The following is a 15,346-nucleotide window of genomic DNA, read 5'->3' on the forward strand; positions in this document are numbered from 1 at the left end:
GAAGAAACAGTCTGGTGTAACTGCAGATTAATTTTTACATTCAATAAAAACAAAATAACACATTGGAGGAAGAAATATAAAATAAAGATTAATACAAGTAATATTAGTCAATAATTTTATAGCTTTTAAACATTGTTTGTTTTTCATTTTGCAGATTTGAACCTATATATAAGTTGATGAAATGAAGCTCATGAAATAATGATGAATAATATATATATATATATATATATATTATCCATCATGATGTATCTGATGTCTGAGTTTTTTTGCTTTAGTGAAACAAGTAAACAACCAGTTTACAGCACTTTGTGTAAATAACTTGAGTCTACAAACACAAACACGTCAGGAGACTAAAGGTTGTAATTCAAAGTTAGTTAAATAAAGTTCTACATTTTAACAGCGTTTTTGTGTGTATGTTCAGATATAGAAGAAATGTTTGATATGAACATTCAGCTCTGAAGAGTTTGACTTTCTGCTTCAGACTTTGGATTTTTGAATATAAAATCTGGTCAAAATAAACCAAGCTATCATTATTATCACCAACATACAGACCTGCAGCTGGTGGACGTGAGACGGACATTTTTATACAATTCAAGATTCCAATGTGTGAAAAAAAGTAGATATCAATCAAATTAAATATGAAAAAGTAAACAAATTAAATTGAATATGAAAAATAAGTATATAAACATAATAAATAAACAATAACATCAATAAAAGTCAGTATATCTTAATCAGGGAATAGAGAAAATAATTCTTTAAATATAACAGTGTTAATGTATCTGTGTACAAACTGAGATTTTCCAACTACATGTATAATATTTATTAGTCATAATTCTTTAAACATCTTGTTTTATGTAAACAAACGTCTCTATGTCTCCAAAACAAAACACCTATAATTCATATCCACGGATTAAGGTGTGTGACGTCAGCACGCAGGACGTAAATGATTGGAGGAGGAGGGGGGTGTTAAAGGCGGCGGCGGGGGGGGGGGGTGATCGGGATTCCTGAGGATTACCCGTCATGCCCCGCGGGTAAAGATGGCGAAGGCTGAGCAGGGCAACAGATCAACTTTCTCCGAGCGGCTCTGAGTGGATTTTCTGCCGTCAGACGGAGCGCCTCAGCCGGCTGCTTCTCCTCCAGCCGCCCGCTGCCTACCGGCTCGGATCAGCTCCACAGCCGGACCTCAGCGCTCCTCTCCGGCCTCGGATCGGTCCAAAGCCCCCCTCCCTCCTCCCCTCCGCCTCCCTCCCTCCTCGCCCCGCCGGAGGAGCAGAGCGGAGCTCCGGCTAAAGTTTCCGCTGCTCCCCGCTCTGCTCTCCGGGGTTTGTTTGTGGAGATAACCCGGGCCGAGCCGTGCTAAAGGTAAGCCCAGCCCCGGTTCGGCTGCAGTCCTGGAGGAGTGTGTGGCTCAAATGTGTCGGTGTTTGCGATGTGTGTGACACAGTTGGATGCCGCTTGTTGTGCGGAGAAGTGGGCCACAGTCTGCCCGGCGGCTTTAGCTCGCTTCACCGGAACTGTGGCCGGTGGTGTCGGTGTGTTCAGGAGCGGTTCGGCCCGGTGTCAGGCGGACAGAACCCCGCTGTGTGTGTCGTGTTTGTCCCCGACAGCCTGTCAGACACGACTGAGGGCTTCACAGGAGTATTTATAGTGGAGAGTCTGAACATCACTGAATCATTCAGTGTGTGTGTGTGTGTGTGTGTGTGTGTGTGTGTGTGGGGGGGGGGGGGGGGTCAGTTTATCGGATACACCTGCACCTTCAATCAGCCAATCACAAGGCTGAATTACCACGTGACCAACTGCCCCGGGGCCTCAGACCCTCAGGGGCCCCAAAAAGCTTCAGATTTACATTCAAATGTGTGACGTAAGAAATTTGCACTTTTTTTTTTAACTCCACCTGCATCATCACCTGATCCTGTGTTAATATCTAGTGTTAATATGTGTTAATATATCACTTTATGTTGCGCTCACGTGTCTAAACAAATCAAACTACCAGATACAGAAAGCTGTGGTGAGGACGTGACGTGTGATCAGGAGACGTCAGACCTGCAGGTGGAAACACGTGTGAAACATTTCAGAGTCACGACTAAAACTCACTAGAAACAAATCTTAAACCTTCTCTGATGACGTGTCGACGCCGCCAGTTAGTACGATGGAAATAAAACTTCACGAAGGCTGCACAACAGTTGCTATGGCAACACATAAACAACACGCCAGTGTCACGCTGCAGGATGGACAGATTCCCGTGTTCAACAGACACTTTTATTATTTAGAGCTGCAGCAATCAGTCCATTAATCGATCAGTGGATTGATAGAAAATTAATCAGAGACTCTTTTGATAATCAATTAATCATTGAGTCATTTTTTTTTTTAAGATAAAAAAGCAAACAAATCGATTAATCGAAATGTTGTCTGCGTCGTCAATATTAACATCATATCCATTAAATCTGGCTTTAATCACTGTTTGTCTTTGGCGTCCATGTTTGTTTGTCGGATATCTTTAGCTTTAAAAAACAGTTTTTAAACAGTTTCTCAGCTGTAATTACGACGTGGAGGCGAACGTGATCTCACGGTAATATGTGATTTGTACCTGAATTGAATATCTGTACGTAAACGTTTGTGTAAATATCGCATAACTTTTTGGATTTGCATAAAAATTTTGGAACATTTACGTAAGTATTTGAATTTTGGGGATTTTATCCAAATTTTTTGATGTTGTTGTTAAAGTATCTGGTTGAAACTGTTTTTTTTTTTAACCCAAATGTGGGGATTGTTTTTTTTTCCACTCACATTATCAGTGCTTGTGCGTATATATATATATATATATATATATATATATATATATATATATATATATATATATATATGGGTCTCTGATGAAAGTGTAGGATGAATCCTCCCAGTCAGTCTGGTGGGCTGATTTGCTCTGAACTCTTGTGATTCAACAAGCCGATCAGATTTGACGCCTCTTCTTACATCACAAGGGGCTTCATTGAAATTGTAACTGACCCGACGTCTTCGTTGCTCCAGTCATGATTTCTGGACGTGTGTGGTCACTGTTATTTTCACCGTTAGCAAACTCAATATGTCTTTGAGTTTTTTTATTAAAACATGTATTTGACGTGTACTCAGAGCTTTGACGGTACGGATTGTTTCTACCGCAGTTTAAAATTAAATCTTTGGGTTTGGATCAAAAATGTGGGTTGATGTGGATGTTTGGGTCTCAGCTGACTGAACATAACCACATTTTTGGTTTTGCATAGACATTTTGGGGACTTAACATAAGTTTTCAGGTTTTTACCTGGATTTGGAGTTTTTACCCAAAGTTGTTGAAACATCGATGTGTGAAAGTGTTGAGTCTGACCCAAATTTTTGGGTTTGAATCTGACTTTTTGTGTTTGTTTGTGACTTTTTGGATCCGGTCTCACCTGACACAAGAATATAATATCTTTTTAAAACACAAGTTACAAGTTTCTTCCCATTAAAAGCATCAAACAATAATGATTTTATATTTAGAAAACAGATGGAAGTGAAGTTTGATCTGATGATGAGGTTTTAGAGGTGAAGACGGCAGAAGATCACATGATAACCAGACGTTCAGGTTTGCATAAAAAAGACTTTTTGGGTTCAATCTTACAACAATATTCCGGCTGTAACTAATGATTATTTATTTGATTAATCGATTAGTTATTTGATCTATAAAATGTTGATCAGTGTTTCCTAAAGACACAAATATATTCAGTTTACTGTCATAAAGACTAAAGAAACCAGCAAATATTCACATTGAAGAAGCTGAATCAGAGAATTTCATTTTTTAAATTTAATATTTAAAAAAATCTAAATAGTTGCTATTTTTTATTATTAATTTTCTGTCAGTCGACTAATCGTTGCAGCTCTAAACATGTTTTCTGTGTAGTTAAAGATTCTGATTAAATTCCTCCATTAAACAGCAGCTACTGAATATTTTCACTGAATATTCACTGTGTGTGTGTGTGTGTGTGTGTGTGTGTGTGTGTGTGTGTGTGTGTGTTTCCTTCTGCAGCTAATTTTCTGTATGTAAAGTAAAACGAAGCAGCAGAGCAGAGAGATCTGCTTCAGTGGCTTCAAACACTCAGTCAGGGCTTCAGTGCACATCTGTGTATTGAATGAAAAACTCGCTGATTGTGTCCGGAAGTGCGTCAGTCTGACTGTTTACTGACCGTCTCTGGACTGACTGTCCTCCATTTTATCTGTAGTTTCTCTAAAGAGACTCAAACGTTCCCACAGCGACGTCAGAGACCAGTTTACTTCCAGTGAAGCTTCTCGGTCATCAGACAGAAGCTGAAGCTGCTGCTACAGTCAGATTTAAGCGGGTTTTTTTTCCCAGCAGGCAGCGCGCCAGAACGCTTTGGAGACGCTTTGGTTGCTATGATACAGAATATCCTCAGAAGTGCTCACTAGAAACAAATCTTTAACCTTCTCTGATGACGTGTCGACGCCGCCAGTTAGTACGATGGAAATAAAACTTCATGAAGGCTGCACAAACACGTTGCTATGGCAACACATAAACAACACGCCAGTGTCACGCTGCAGGATGGACAGATTCCCGTGTTCAGCAGACAGTTTTATTATTTAGAGCTGCAGCAATCAGTCCATTAATCGATCAGTGGATTGATAGAAAATTAATCAGAGACTCTTTTGATAATCAATTAATCATTGAGTCATTTTTTTTTAAAGATAAATAAGCTAAACGTCTGTGATTCCAGCTTATAAATGTGAATATTTTCTTTGAGTTGAGGTTGTTTGCTTCTTTTGGGAAACACTGATCGATATTTTATAGACAAATCGATTAATCGAATAATCAAGAATGTTATCAACAGATGGATCAATAATGAAAAACAATCGTCAGTTGCAGCTGTGTTGTCTGCGTCATCAATATTAACATCATATCCATTAAATCTGGGTTTAATCGCTGTGTTTGTCTTTGGCGTCCATGTTTGTTTGTCGGATATCTTTAGCTTTAAAAAAACAGTTTTAAACAGTTTCTCGGCTGTAATTACGACTTGTACCTGATTTATACCTGAATTGAATATCTGTAAATAAGCGTTTGTGTAAAGTGCTGCAGCTGGACGGAGCCTCTTGTCAACGCTTGCACGTGCAGGATGTGACGGTTGGTCTTTGTGGTCTTTGTCCCGCCCCTCCTCCACTGTGATTGGACGGCTGAGTGACAGTAGGCTCTTCCATACAGAGATCATTATAGCCGTAAAGATCCGTCATGACGCTGCGTTTGCTTTGTTTACACTGAACCAAACAAAGCCGGCATTCAGAGGTGTGACGTGTAACACAACAGCGTCACTTCCTGTCCCGCCATAGCCGGTTTATTAGCGGAGCAGCTCCGTGTCTGAGCCTTTTTATACAGAACAGCGAGGCGGAATAAAGGCGCAGAATTCCCGCCGTGAACAGGCTGAGGAAGAGGAGCCGGTGACTCCGCGCCTCGTCACGCTGCTGCGTTTGTAGTATCGCGAGAATACGCGGCGCTCCCGTTGCAAACAGTTCAAACAATACGCCGTCCTCAGGAAAAAACACTTTGGTCGACACAAACCTTCAGAGCCGCAACGATTAGTCGACTGACAGAAAACTAATCAGCAACTATTTTGATAATTGATTCATTGTTTTGAGGGGTTTTTTGTTTGTTTGTTTTGTTTTAATTCTCTGTTTCAGCTTCTTAAATATGAATATTTTCTGGTGTCTTTAGTCTCTGTGACGGTAAACTGAAGATCTTTGACTTGTGGACATTAAGAGACACTTGAGGACGTCGTCTTTAGGAAACATGAATCAATATTTCTGACATTTTCTGGACCGAACAACGAATCGATTAATCGAGAAAATAATCAACACATGAATCAATAATTGAAATAATTGTGAGTTGCTGCTCTGGTGTGTTGACAGTATGACATCATATCCTTTAAATTAACTTGTAAACCGACATGAACTGTTAAAGTCAGAAACTCAATAAAATATTGAAAACAATCAATAATTGCAGCATTAATGATTTTCATTATCGATTGTTTTCTCGATTTAATCATTTTGTCTGTAAAATGTCAGAAAATGGTGAAAATGCTCGTTATTCTTAAAGTTCACAGTGACGTCGTCACATCTCTTGTTTTCTGATCAACAGCCTTAAATCCAAAGATGCTCAGTTTATATGAATTTGATTATAGACTAACATATTAACATATTAATATATTAACATATTAATAGACTGGCTGCAGCTCCCGGTGAAGACTTCGTGACTCATGTCAACATGATCACATGTGAATCAGAGGAAGTATCATCTTCTGTCAGATTTTAACAGTAAATATGTGAAAATACTCGTAATCTCATCCTGATTATTGATGATTCACATCTCTCAGACTCTATGGAGCTATACCGCCCTGTTGCTAGGAGACGGCTCAGGTCTGTGTTGTCTTTGTGATGTCAGCAAACACCGACAGGAAGTGATGTCAGAGCCACCGAGAGATGACGGTTGTGTTCTTCTAACGAGGTCTGGACCTGCTTTCATCCACTGACACAGTTTGGAGGAAATGATGCGTATTAAATAAACCGTTTATATATAATAATAATAATAATAATAATAATATTAATAATAATAATGTTTTTCTATTACGGGAGGCTGAAATCATGATTCACTGGTTCCTAAAGTCATGTGATCAATAACGTGAGGTTAACAGAAGTGCATTGTTTGACTCGGTAACCTAGCAACACCACGGCTACAAACAACCCATAATGCAACACTGTGGAAGCTGCTTTCCATTCAGAAAGAATATCTGTCGTGAATTATGTTCTCGCTGTTAGTTTGATATTAAACTTCATTTGTTGTCAGTAGTTTAGAAAATGACGTTCAGCTCAACACGTACGCAGAGATATCAACCAATCAGTGACCTCCACGTCTGGAAACCGCGAGCTGCTGCAACTGACTCCCAGACAAAAACCTCAACTTCTCTCCAGAAATACTGAGTTCATTGTTTTCAACGAGTCATTCTGGTCTCAGTCTCTGGATCCTGATAAACGCGCTGGAGTTCATTTTGGTTTAGTCGCTCAGACTAGACGAGGTTTAAAATGAACCGACTGCATCGCACACGAGGAGAAAAACTTCACACGTTCTTCTCTCTGATCTCAAACGTGCTCAAACTACAAGATTTGAAACTAACGGTGCAGGATGTTATTAAGATTACAGTGCCATCACCTCACAAGATCCCACGTGATCTCACGAGATCCCACGTGATCTCTGTCATAGGAAACGCTCTGCAGAGAGAAAAAAAAAAAACCAAAAGCAGAAAGATAAACGAGTCTGGATGAGAAATGTTTGGAGAGACGTCGTCTGTTCTTCAGCCGGAGCTGGAGGTCAACAGTAGTATGCTAGTAAGGATGTTTACCGTTGCTTGGCAACACCGACTTGTCTCTCTCGTCGGCTGTTGGTGGTCCCGCTCGGAAAGCAGTGACGTAATCATCCAGATTTTAACTCCCAAATATCCAACCGGAGGTTTAAGATGAGATCTGTAAAGTTCTCACAGAATCTGAACTGAACATCGGTTCCAGAGTCCGACTGTCAGGAGGACGAATCAGGGAGAAATCAGCCCAGAACTCCTGCAGTCGGACTTTAATCTGTGTGTCTGGAGGGTTAATGAAGGAGACTGAGAGTCCCCATCTGTCCTCTATGTGTGTGTGTGTGTGTGTGTGTGTGTGTGTTTAGTTTCATGTTTCATTATCAGTCATCTGCTCATTATTTCCTCAATGAATCACTTCATTGTTTTGTCTTTAAACTCAATAAATAGTGAAAATGTTGGTGGGTGATGTCGTTAAATGTTTTGTTTTGAACATTTAAGAAGCTGAATTAGAGAATATTTGATTCTTCAATCATCAAAATAGTTGCAGATAAATTTTCTGTCGATCGACTAATCGATGAATCGTCTAATGGTTGCAGCTGGTCTGTCTCTTGAACAGATGATACTCGACTGAAGACGTTTCCGGTGACAACACAGATGTTTGTATTGATCACAGATGAAGGTCGTCTCCTCTTCAGTCTGGAAACATGAACGTAGCTTCTGTCCGACGTCAACAGTCTGGACGTTACGTTGTTCATTGAACCGTCCGACTCCTGATTCGTAACGTTAGCATCAAGCTAACGGAGTCTCCAGCGGATTTCTATTCTTCTTCTTCTTTCAGCGTGTGTCTACAGGATCTGCTGCACCTCTTAATGAAACCAGACGCCACCTGTTCACCCGCGTGCTGAAATGTGAACGTGACTCTTCATCAGCATCTCTGCCCAGTGATCAGAGTCGTACAGAGGAAGTGTTATTGAAGCAGGACGCTGAAGGTCAGAGGAAGAGGAGCAGAATATATAATTGATAATAATAAGGATGAGTTCATGTTGAGCTGGTTTCACTGTCAGACTCGGCCGTGTTGCAGGTTCTCGGTGTGACAGATGCTCTGCATTTATATTTCATACAAGTGAAGTCTGCTTGTGTTCGCTCCAGCGGAGCAGAAATGTTCTTCAGTCTGCAGAGCTGAGTCAGCACAGGCCAGCTGGAGCTACTGAGCATGTGCAGACCGAAACCGCCACCTCAGGAACAGAGCAGGTGCAGAAGGCGGGTAACCGGCCAGGTGAACGAGCTCACAGACTTCTGTGTTGCTGTTTGTTTTATTCTGGTATGCAGCTCGTCTCCTGCTGCTGTTTCTGCATTCTGACGTGTGATCAGCACCAACATCTGGCTCCAACATCTGGCACCAACATCTGGCTCCAGATGCAGAAAATAACTGAAACTGTTCGTACAGACAGAAACATGCAGACACGTTGTTTTCATCAGAGTTATAAATCTGTCTCATCTCCACACAATCAGCTTTACATTGATGACGACGCCCGTCTGTACACCGTCTGTAGACCCGTCTGTACACCCGTCTGTAGACCCGTCTGTACACCGTCTGTACACCGTCTGTACACGTCTGTACACCGTCTGTACACCGTCTGTACACCGTCTGTAGACCCGTCTGTACACCGTCTGTAGACCGTCTGTAGACCGTCTGTAGACCCGTCTGTACACCGTCTGTACACCGTCTGTACACCCGTCTGTAGACCCGTCTGTACACCGTCTGTAGACCCGTCTGTACACGTCTGTACACCGTCTGTACACCGTCTGTACACCGTCTGTAGACCCGTCTGTACACCGTCTGTAGACCGTCTGTACACCGTCTGTAGACCGTCTGTAGACCGTCTGTAGACCCGTCTGTACACCGTCTGTACACCGTCTGTACACCCGTCTGTAGACCGTCTGTAGACCCGTCTGTACACCGTCTGTAGACCGTCTGTACACCCGTCTGTAGACCCGTCTGTACACCGTCTGTAGACCTGTCTGTATATCTGTCATATTCAGATTGATTCCTCCTCTAAACGTGCTAAAGCATGCTAACATGCTAAAGCTAAGTGGTGCGCTGCCAAAGCGTTCCGTGTGCAACTGGCGCTCTAGAACGATTGTTCCACACGTTGGAGGAAGAAGATCATGAAACTGTTGTGACAGAACGCGTTTTGAGTCGTATGCATGTAAACTGCAGACTGAATATATAAACGGTTGAATTAATCACAGTTAATCAATATTTAGTTCATTTGATTGGTTCTCTCACTGTGTTCTTCATCCTCACCTCACCTCATCATCCTCACCTCACTTTAGACCAACATGATGATCAGATCTCGATATGTAAACAAACATAGTCGCGTCTCAGGTGAAAGAAACAACGTCGTTCGTCGCTGAATCGCTTTCTGAGCTGGCTTTAGCCGGCAGGAAGAGGCGGAGCTACGTGACCTTTGAACTTACTGGGAGGATTGTTTTCTTATGAATGTGGTGACGCTGTTCAGGTAACGTTTACACCTGCTCACACGTCTCCTGACAGGTGAATCCACCAATCAGCTTGTTTGAAGCGCAGATGTTTGTTTCATGTATCTTCAGAAAAACGTAAACCGAAGACTTCCTGTTTCATTGTTTTAATGAAACGGTGTCATCACATGATTTCATCGACAGTTTCTAACTGATCACAAACCATCTGGTACTTCTATTCTCCTCCTAATGATTGGCTCTGCTTCACCTCTGGCTATGAGATGTTCAGTCTAAATCAATCAGCTTTGCTTCATTAGCAGGTTAAAGGTCATGAAAGTGTATTTACGTCACTGCTGTGACCGTCGGTGTCTCAGAAAAACATCCGATTCTCTAAAATATCAACTTCAGAAAAACTTCCTGCTGCTCTGAAGGTTTGTTTTTGCGTTCGATCCTCAAACGTTCTTCTAACAATCGGTTCAGATCATTAAATATTCTGCAGGCTGATGACACGTTGATGATGTCACCAGAGCGGACACACACACACACACACACACACACACAGACACACACACACACACACACACACACTCACAGACACACACACACACACACTCACAGACACACACACACACACACACACGCACACACACTCACAGACACACACACACACACACACTCACAGACACACACACACACACACACACTCACAGACACACAGACACACACACACACACACACACACACTCACAGACACACACACACACACACTCACAGACACACACACACACACACTCACAGACACACACACACACACACACTCACAGACACACACACAGACACACAGACACACACACACACACTCACAGACACACACACACACACACACACACACACACACACACACTCACAGACACACACACACTCACAGACACACACACACACACGCACACACACTCACAGACACACACACAGACACACACACACACTCACAGACACACACACACACACACACGCACACACACTCACAGACACACACACACACACACACACACTCACAGACACACAGACACACACACACACACACACACACACTCACAGACACACACACACACACACACTCACAGACACACACACACACACACACACTCACAGACACACACACACACACACTCACGACACACACACACACACACACACACTCACAGACACACACACACACACACACACTCACAGACACACACACACACACACTCACAGACACACACACACACACACACACACACACACACTCACAGACACACACACACACACACTCACAGACACACACACAGACACACACACACACACACACACACACTCACAGACACACACACACACACACTCACAGACACACACACAGACACACACACACACACACACACTCACAGACACACACACACACACACTCACAGACACACACACAGACACACACACTCACAGACACACACACACACACACACACACTCACAGACACACACACACACACACACACTCACAGACACACACACACACACACTCACAGACACACACACACACACACACACTCACAGACACACACACACACACACTCACAGACACACACACACACACACACACTCACAGACACACACACACACACACACACACACACTCACAGACACACACACACACACACACTCACAGACACACACACACACACAGACAATAAAAGCTTTGTGAGTAAAAAGCCAATAAGAGTAATTTTATAAAATCAGCTGTTCAACAAGCAGAAACATGTAAAAAAAAAAAAAGATACTTTAACTGTTTTTTGTCTGTCGTGAAGAAGCTGAAATAACTTAGCTGCTGACTCCTCCTCCTCCTCCTCCTCCTCCTCCTCCTCCTCTTCCTCCCTCTACCAGCAGCAGAGGGAGGAAGAGGAGGAGGAGGAGGAAGGACTGATACCGACTGATGTCTGTGTTCTTGTTTCTGTCTCAGTATTTTGTTTATTGAGTTTATAAACTGGACTGATAAGAGTATTGATAAGATAATGATATGCGGCGTCCCTGCAGCTGATTGGACGAGTGAATCGAATCCCTTCATTATGTTTTATGATGTTATTTTGTGATTATTTATTATATTTTACTGCACTGAAACACTTTGTTGCATCGTTGCAGATTCATTGATACGTCTTCATCTCATTCATCATTATTGAACTATTGTGTATGTTTTCAGTTCTTCTTCTTCTCTCTGAAGGACGTGTGTGTGTGTGTGTGTGTGTCTGTGTCTGTGTGTGTGTGTGTGTTCATATTTAATTCATGAGTTGGACAGAAGTGATCTGTTTGTCCTTGACTCTCTGTGTCTCATCAGGAACGTTCACATTTAAAGCTGCAGTCGACCAGCGTCTCTGTTCATTGATGAATCATTTCTGATCACTTCACTCGTCTCTATCAATCGTTTTTTATTGTTTATTGTGTTTTTTAGTTTAGAAGCTTTTCATAAACATCCACAGTTGTATCAGTCGTCTGCAAGATGAGAAAATAATCCAAACAGAAGATTTTCAGTTTAATCACATGTCAGCTGATTGTTTCCGATCAGTTTGATTGATCAGGTTTTGTTCACGGAGGATCCGACTACACACGTCAGCCCCTCTACAGCTGTAATCAATAGACCAATAATCAATCGACAGGAAGTTCATCAGCAACACTTTTAATGACTAATTCTTTAAACTAAAATGTCAAATCTCCTCACGTGTGAATATTTGATCAATCAATCGATTATTAAAGACAATAACACCAAACACAACTTTACAGCTAATGAGCTCAATAAGAAACTAAAAGTCAGACTGACTTGACTGATCACTGATCAATAATGAGATGAACCTGAGGCTGGATCCTGTGACGTCTCTGTAGTAAACAAAAACAAAAACAAACACAAACTCTGAGAGTTTCATGAGATGTTAAAGGAGTCAATGAAGAAGAAGCAGAGCAATAAAATATCAATTTATTCCTTTGATTAGATTTTTTACTCAGAGGAGGAAACAGGAAGTGATTGACAGAGCAGATTGTTTGATGATAGTTTTTATAGACGTCTTCATGTTTCTGTTGGTTTAAATCCCCAAACAGCCCTGAAGCAAGGCACCGCTGTGTGTGTGTGTGTGTGTGTGTGTGTGTGTGTGTGTGTGTGTGTGTGTGTGTGTGTGTGTGTGTGTGTGTGTGTGTGTGTGTGTGTGTGTGTGTGTGTTTGGGATTACATGCCACAGAGGTTTATCTCCGCTCAGAGAGTATTATGGGTAGGATGAGTTTGGGAAGGGGGGAGGGGGACGGACCGCTACGAGCTGCAGAGCGACGGTCACATGACCGACGGAGACAGCGGAAGGTGTCAGCAGGCTAGTCGTTGTTAGCATCGTTAGCTTGTGTGTTTGTACTGCAACTCTTTATTTATTGAGGAAAATCGATCAGATTATATTTATATAAGATCATAAAACAGTCACACACATTTCTGAAAAATAAAAACGCTGCCTGCAAGTCAAAAGTCAGGGCTTCAACCTGCTCTGAACGCTCCGACCTTTTTTCTGCCTTGCTGACGAGCTGACGTCGGCTCCTTGCAAATGCCCATAAACCTTATGTAGCCTTGGTTGCTAAGGTGGTTGCTAAGGTGGTTGCTAAGGTGTTTCCATGTGTTGTTCAGCTCCAACATGTACGGATGGATTTGAGAAGTTGACATTTGGAGTAAAGAAGGAGAAAAAGAAGTGAAATCCTGCTACTATAGTTTGTTTACGTAGCCTCCGGAGCCGGAGGAAGCTTCCTGAAAGCTGACCAATCAGAACAGAGTGGGCTCATCAGGAGGCGGGCCTTAAAGAGACAGGAGCTAAAACGGCCTGTTTCAGACAGAGGCTGAACTGAGGGGCTGCATAAAGGACCAGTAGAAGATAAATAAGGAGTTTTTATTCCAGTAGAGCCCCAGAATATAAATCTAGAGCTGGAGATGAGCAGAATATGAGTCCTTTAAGCTCAACGTGTTATAATATAAAACAGGACAAACAGACTGAACTGCTTTCATTTCAGTCTGAGCAGAAACACACACACCCTGCTGAGCGTGTGTGTGTGTGTGTGTGTCGGCTGAGTCACGGCCGTCTGTTTGTCAGGAAGTCGGCGATCGACCGGATGACATCGTCTGTTTAGAGGAGGCGAGGCGTCCGACCTGCTGCTGACATCACAGCGCGCTCACCTCCAGCTGAAGGTCAAACCGCAGCAGATGGCATGATGGGAAATCCACCGGCTGCACCCAGACAGACGACAAGGACTCAGATTCACAGAGACCTTTTTAATGTCCTTACAGTCAGCTGATCGAATATTGATCACTGATTGGTTCCTCTTCTTAAGCATGAGAAACAGAAACAGTCAGTGTCTCTGAATATTAAACTATGAGCTTTACTGATGTCATAAAAATATTGATAATGTAATACTCAGAAATGTGAAGATTCTCAGGCAGCTTGTGCAGCTGTATATAATATATAATATATAATATATAATATATAATATAGATATATGAGTGTTTGATTAAAGGGTTGATCTATGACATGATGATGTCATTCAGAGTCTGTCAGAGAGGAAGGATGGTGACGTGTTTCCTGTTTGAGGTGTAACAGCAGCTCAGATGTAAACAGTCTGAGTGAATGAATCATGTGACTGTGAGCTGAAATCATCAGATCTGTGTGGAGTGATGATGAGGAGACTGTAACCTTCCTCACATCAATACATCAAACTAACAGAAACGTCATATTTCCATCACGGCGCTCTCTCTATGACGTCGTCTTGTTGTGTCTTCTTCTTCTGTTTTATTAAACCTGGTTGCTGTTTGCTTCAGTGTGTCAGTGAACCTTCAGCTCTTCGTCCCCGTCAGCGTCTCTCTTCCTCTGACGAAGCTAACGAGCAGCTGTGGAGTGGAGGTCTAATTAGGCTAATGGTTCACCTGGCAGACCGCCTGCAGCCACCCGACACCGACCGACCGACCGGGGCCGGAGGCGTGTGTGTGCCTGCAGACCACGCAGGTTCAGATCAGGCAAAGGCTCATGGGAGCTGTAGTCACAACACGGTGACTGTTTATGATGAGTGTAGTATGAGTTATAAAGTGTTTCACTGCTGAGGACGTCGAGTCTTCCATGATGAACATCATCATCATCATCATCATCATCACATGTATGAAGCCTTCATGTGTTTGTCTCCTCTCCGCTGACTGACGCCTCCTGTTGACTCGTGTTTTTCCATTCGGCCGTCTTGTGTTTCAGGTCGTCGGAGGCCTGAGCTTCACATGCTCAGAGGAGGAAGAGGAAGAAGAGGAGGAAGAGGAAGACTGCAGCTGGTCTGAGTGTGTGTGTGTGTGTGTGTGAGTGTGTGAGGACGGACGCTTCAGAGAACATGAAGAGTTTTCTGTGCTGACGTAGCAGGTGAGCGTCTCTTCATTCATTCATTCATTCATTCATTCATTCATTCTCTCTCTGTGGC

The 15,346-nt window shown here is 42.6% G+C and overlaps 1 protein-coding gene across 3 annotated transcripts in view; it reads left to right on the forward strand.

The window, feature by feature from the left end:
* The first annotated feature begins 745 nt into the window (after window positions 1–745).
* The window catches only part of tjap1 (tight junction associated protein 1 (peripheral)), a 39,501-nt gene continuing 24,900 nt past the window's right edge, over window positions 746–15,346 (forward strand). Inside the window, exons 1-2 of one of the 3 annotated variants that reach the window (XM_042432456.1) lie at window positions 746–1,362; window positions 15,130–15,288. The gene's annotated coding sequence lies outside the window, so the exon portion shown is untranslated. Of the gene's footprint in view, window positions 1,363–3,493; window positions 3,599–15,129; window positions 15,289–15,346 lie in introns of those variants that run through there. The other 2 variants (XM_042432461.1, XM_042432458.1) reach the window with 2 other exon arrangements.

This window comes from Thunnus maccoyii, chromosome 14 (assembly GCF_910596095.1).
Source record: "Thunnus maccoyii chromosome 14, fThuMac1.1, whole genome shotgun sequence".
Lineage (NCBI taxonomy): Eukaryota > Metazoa > Chordata > Actinopteri > Scombriformes > Scombridae > Thunnus > Thunnus maccoyii.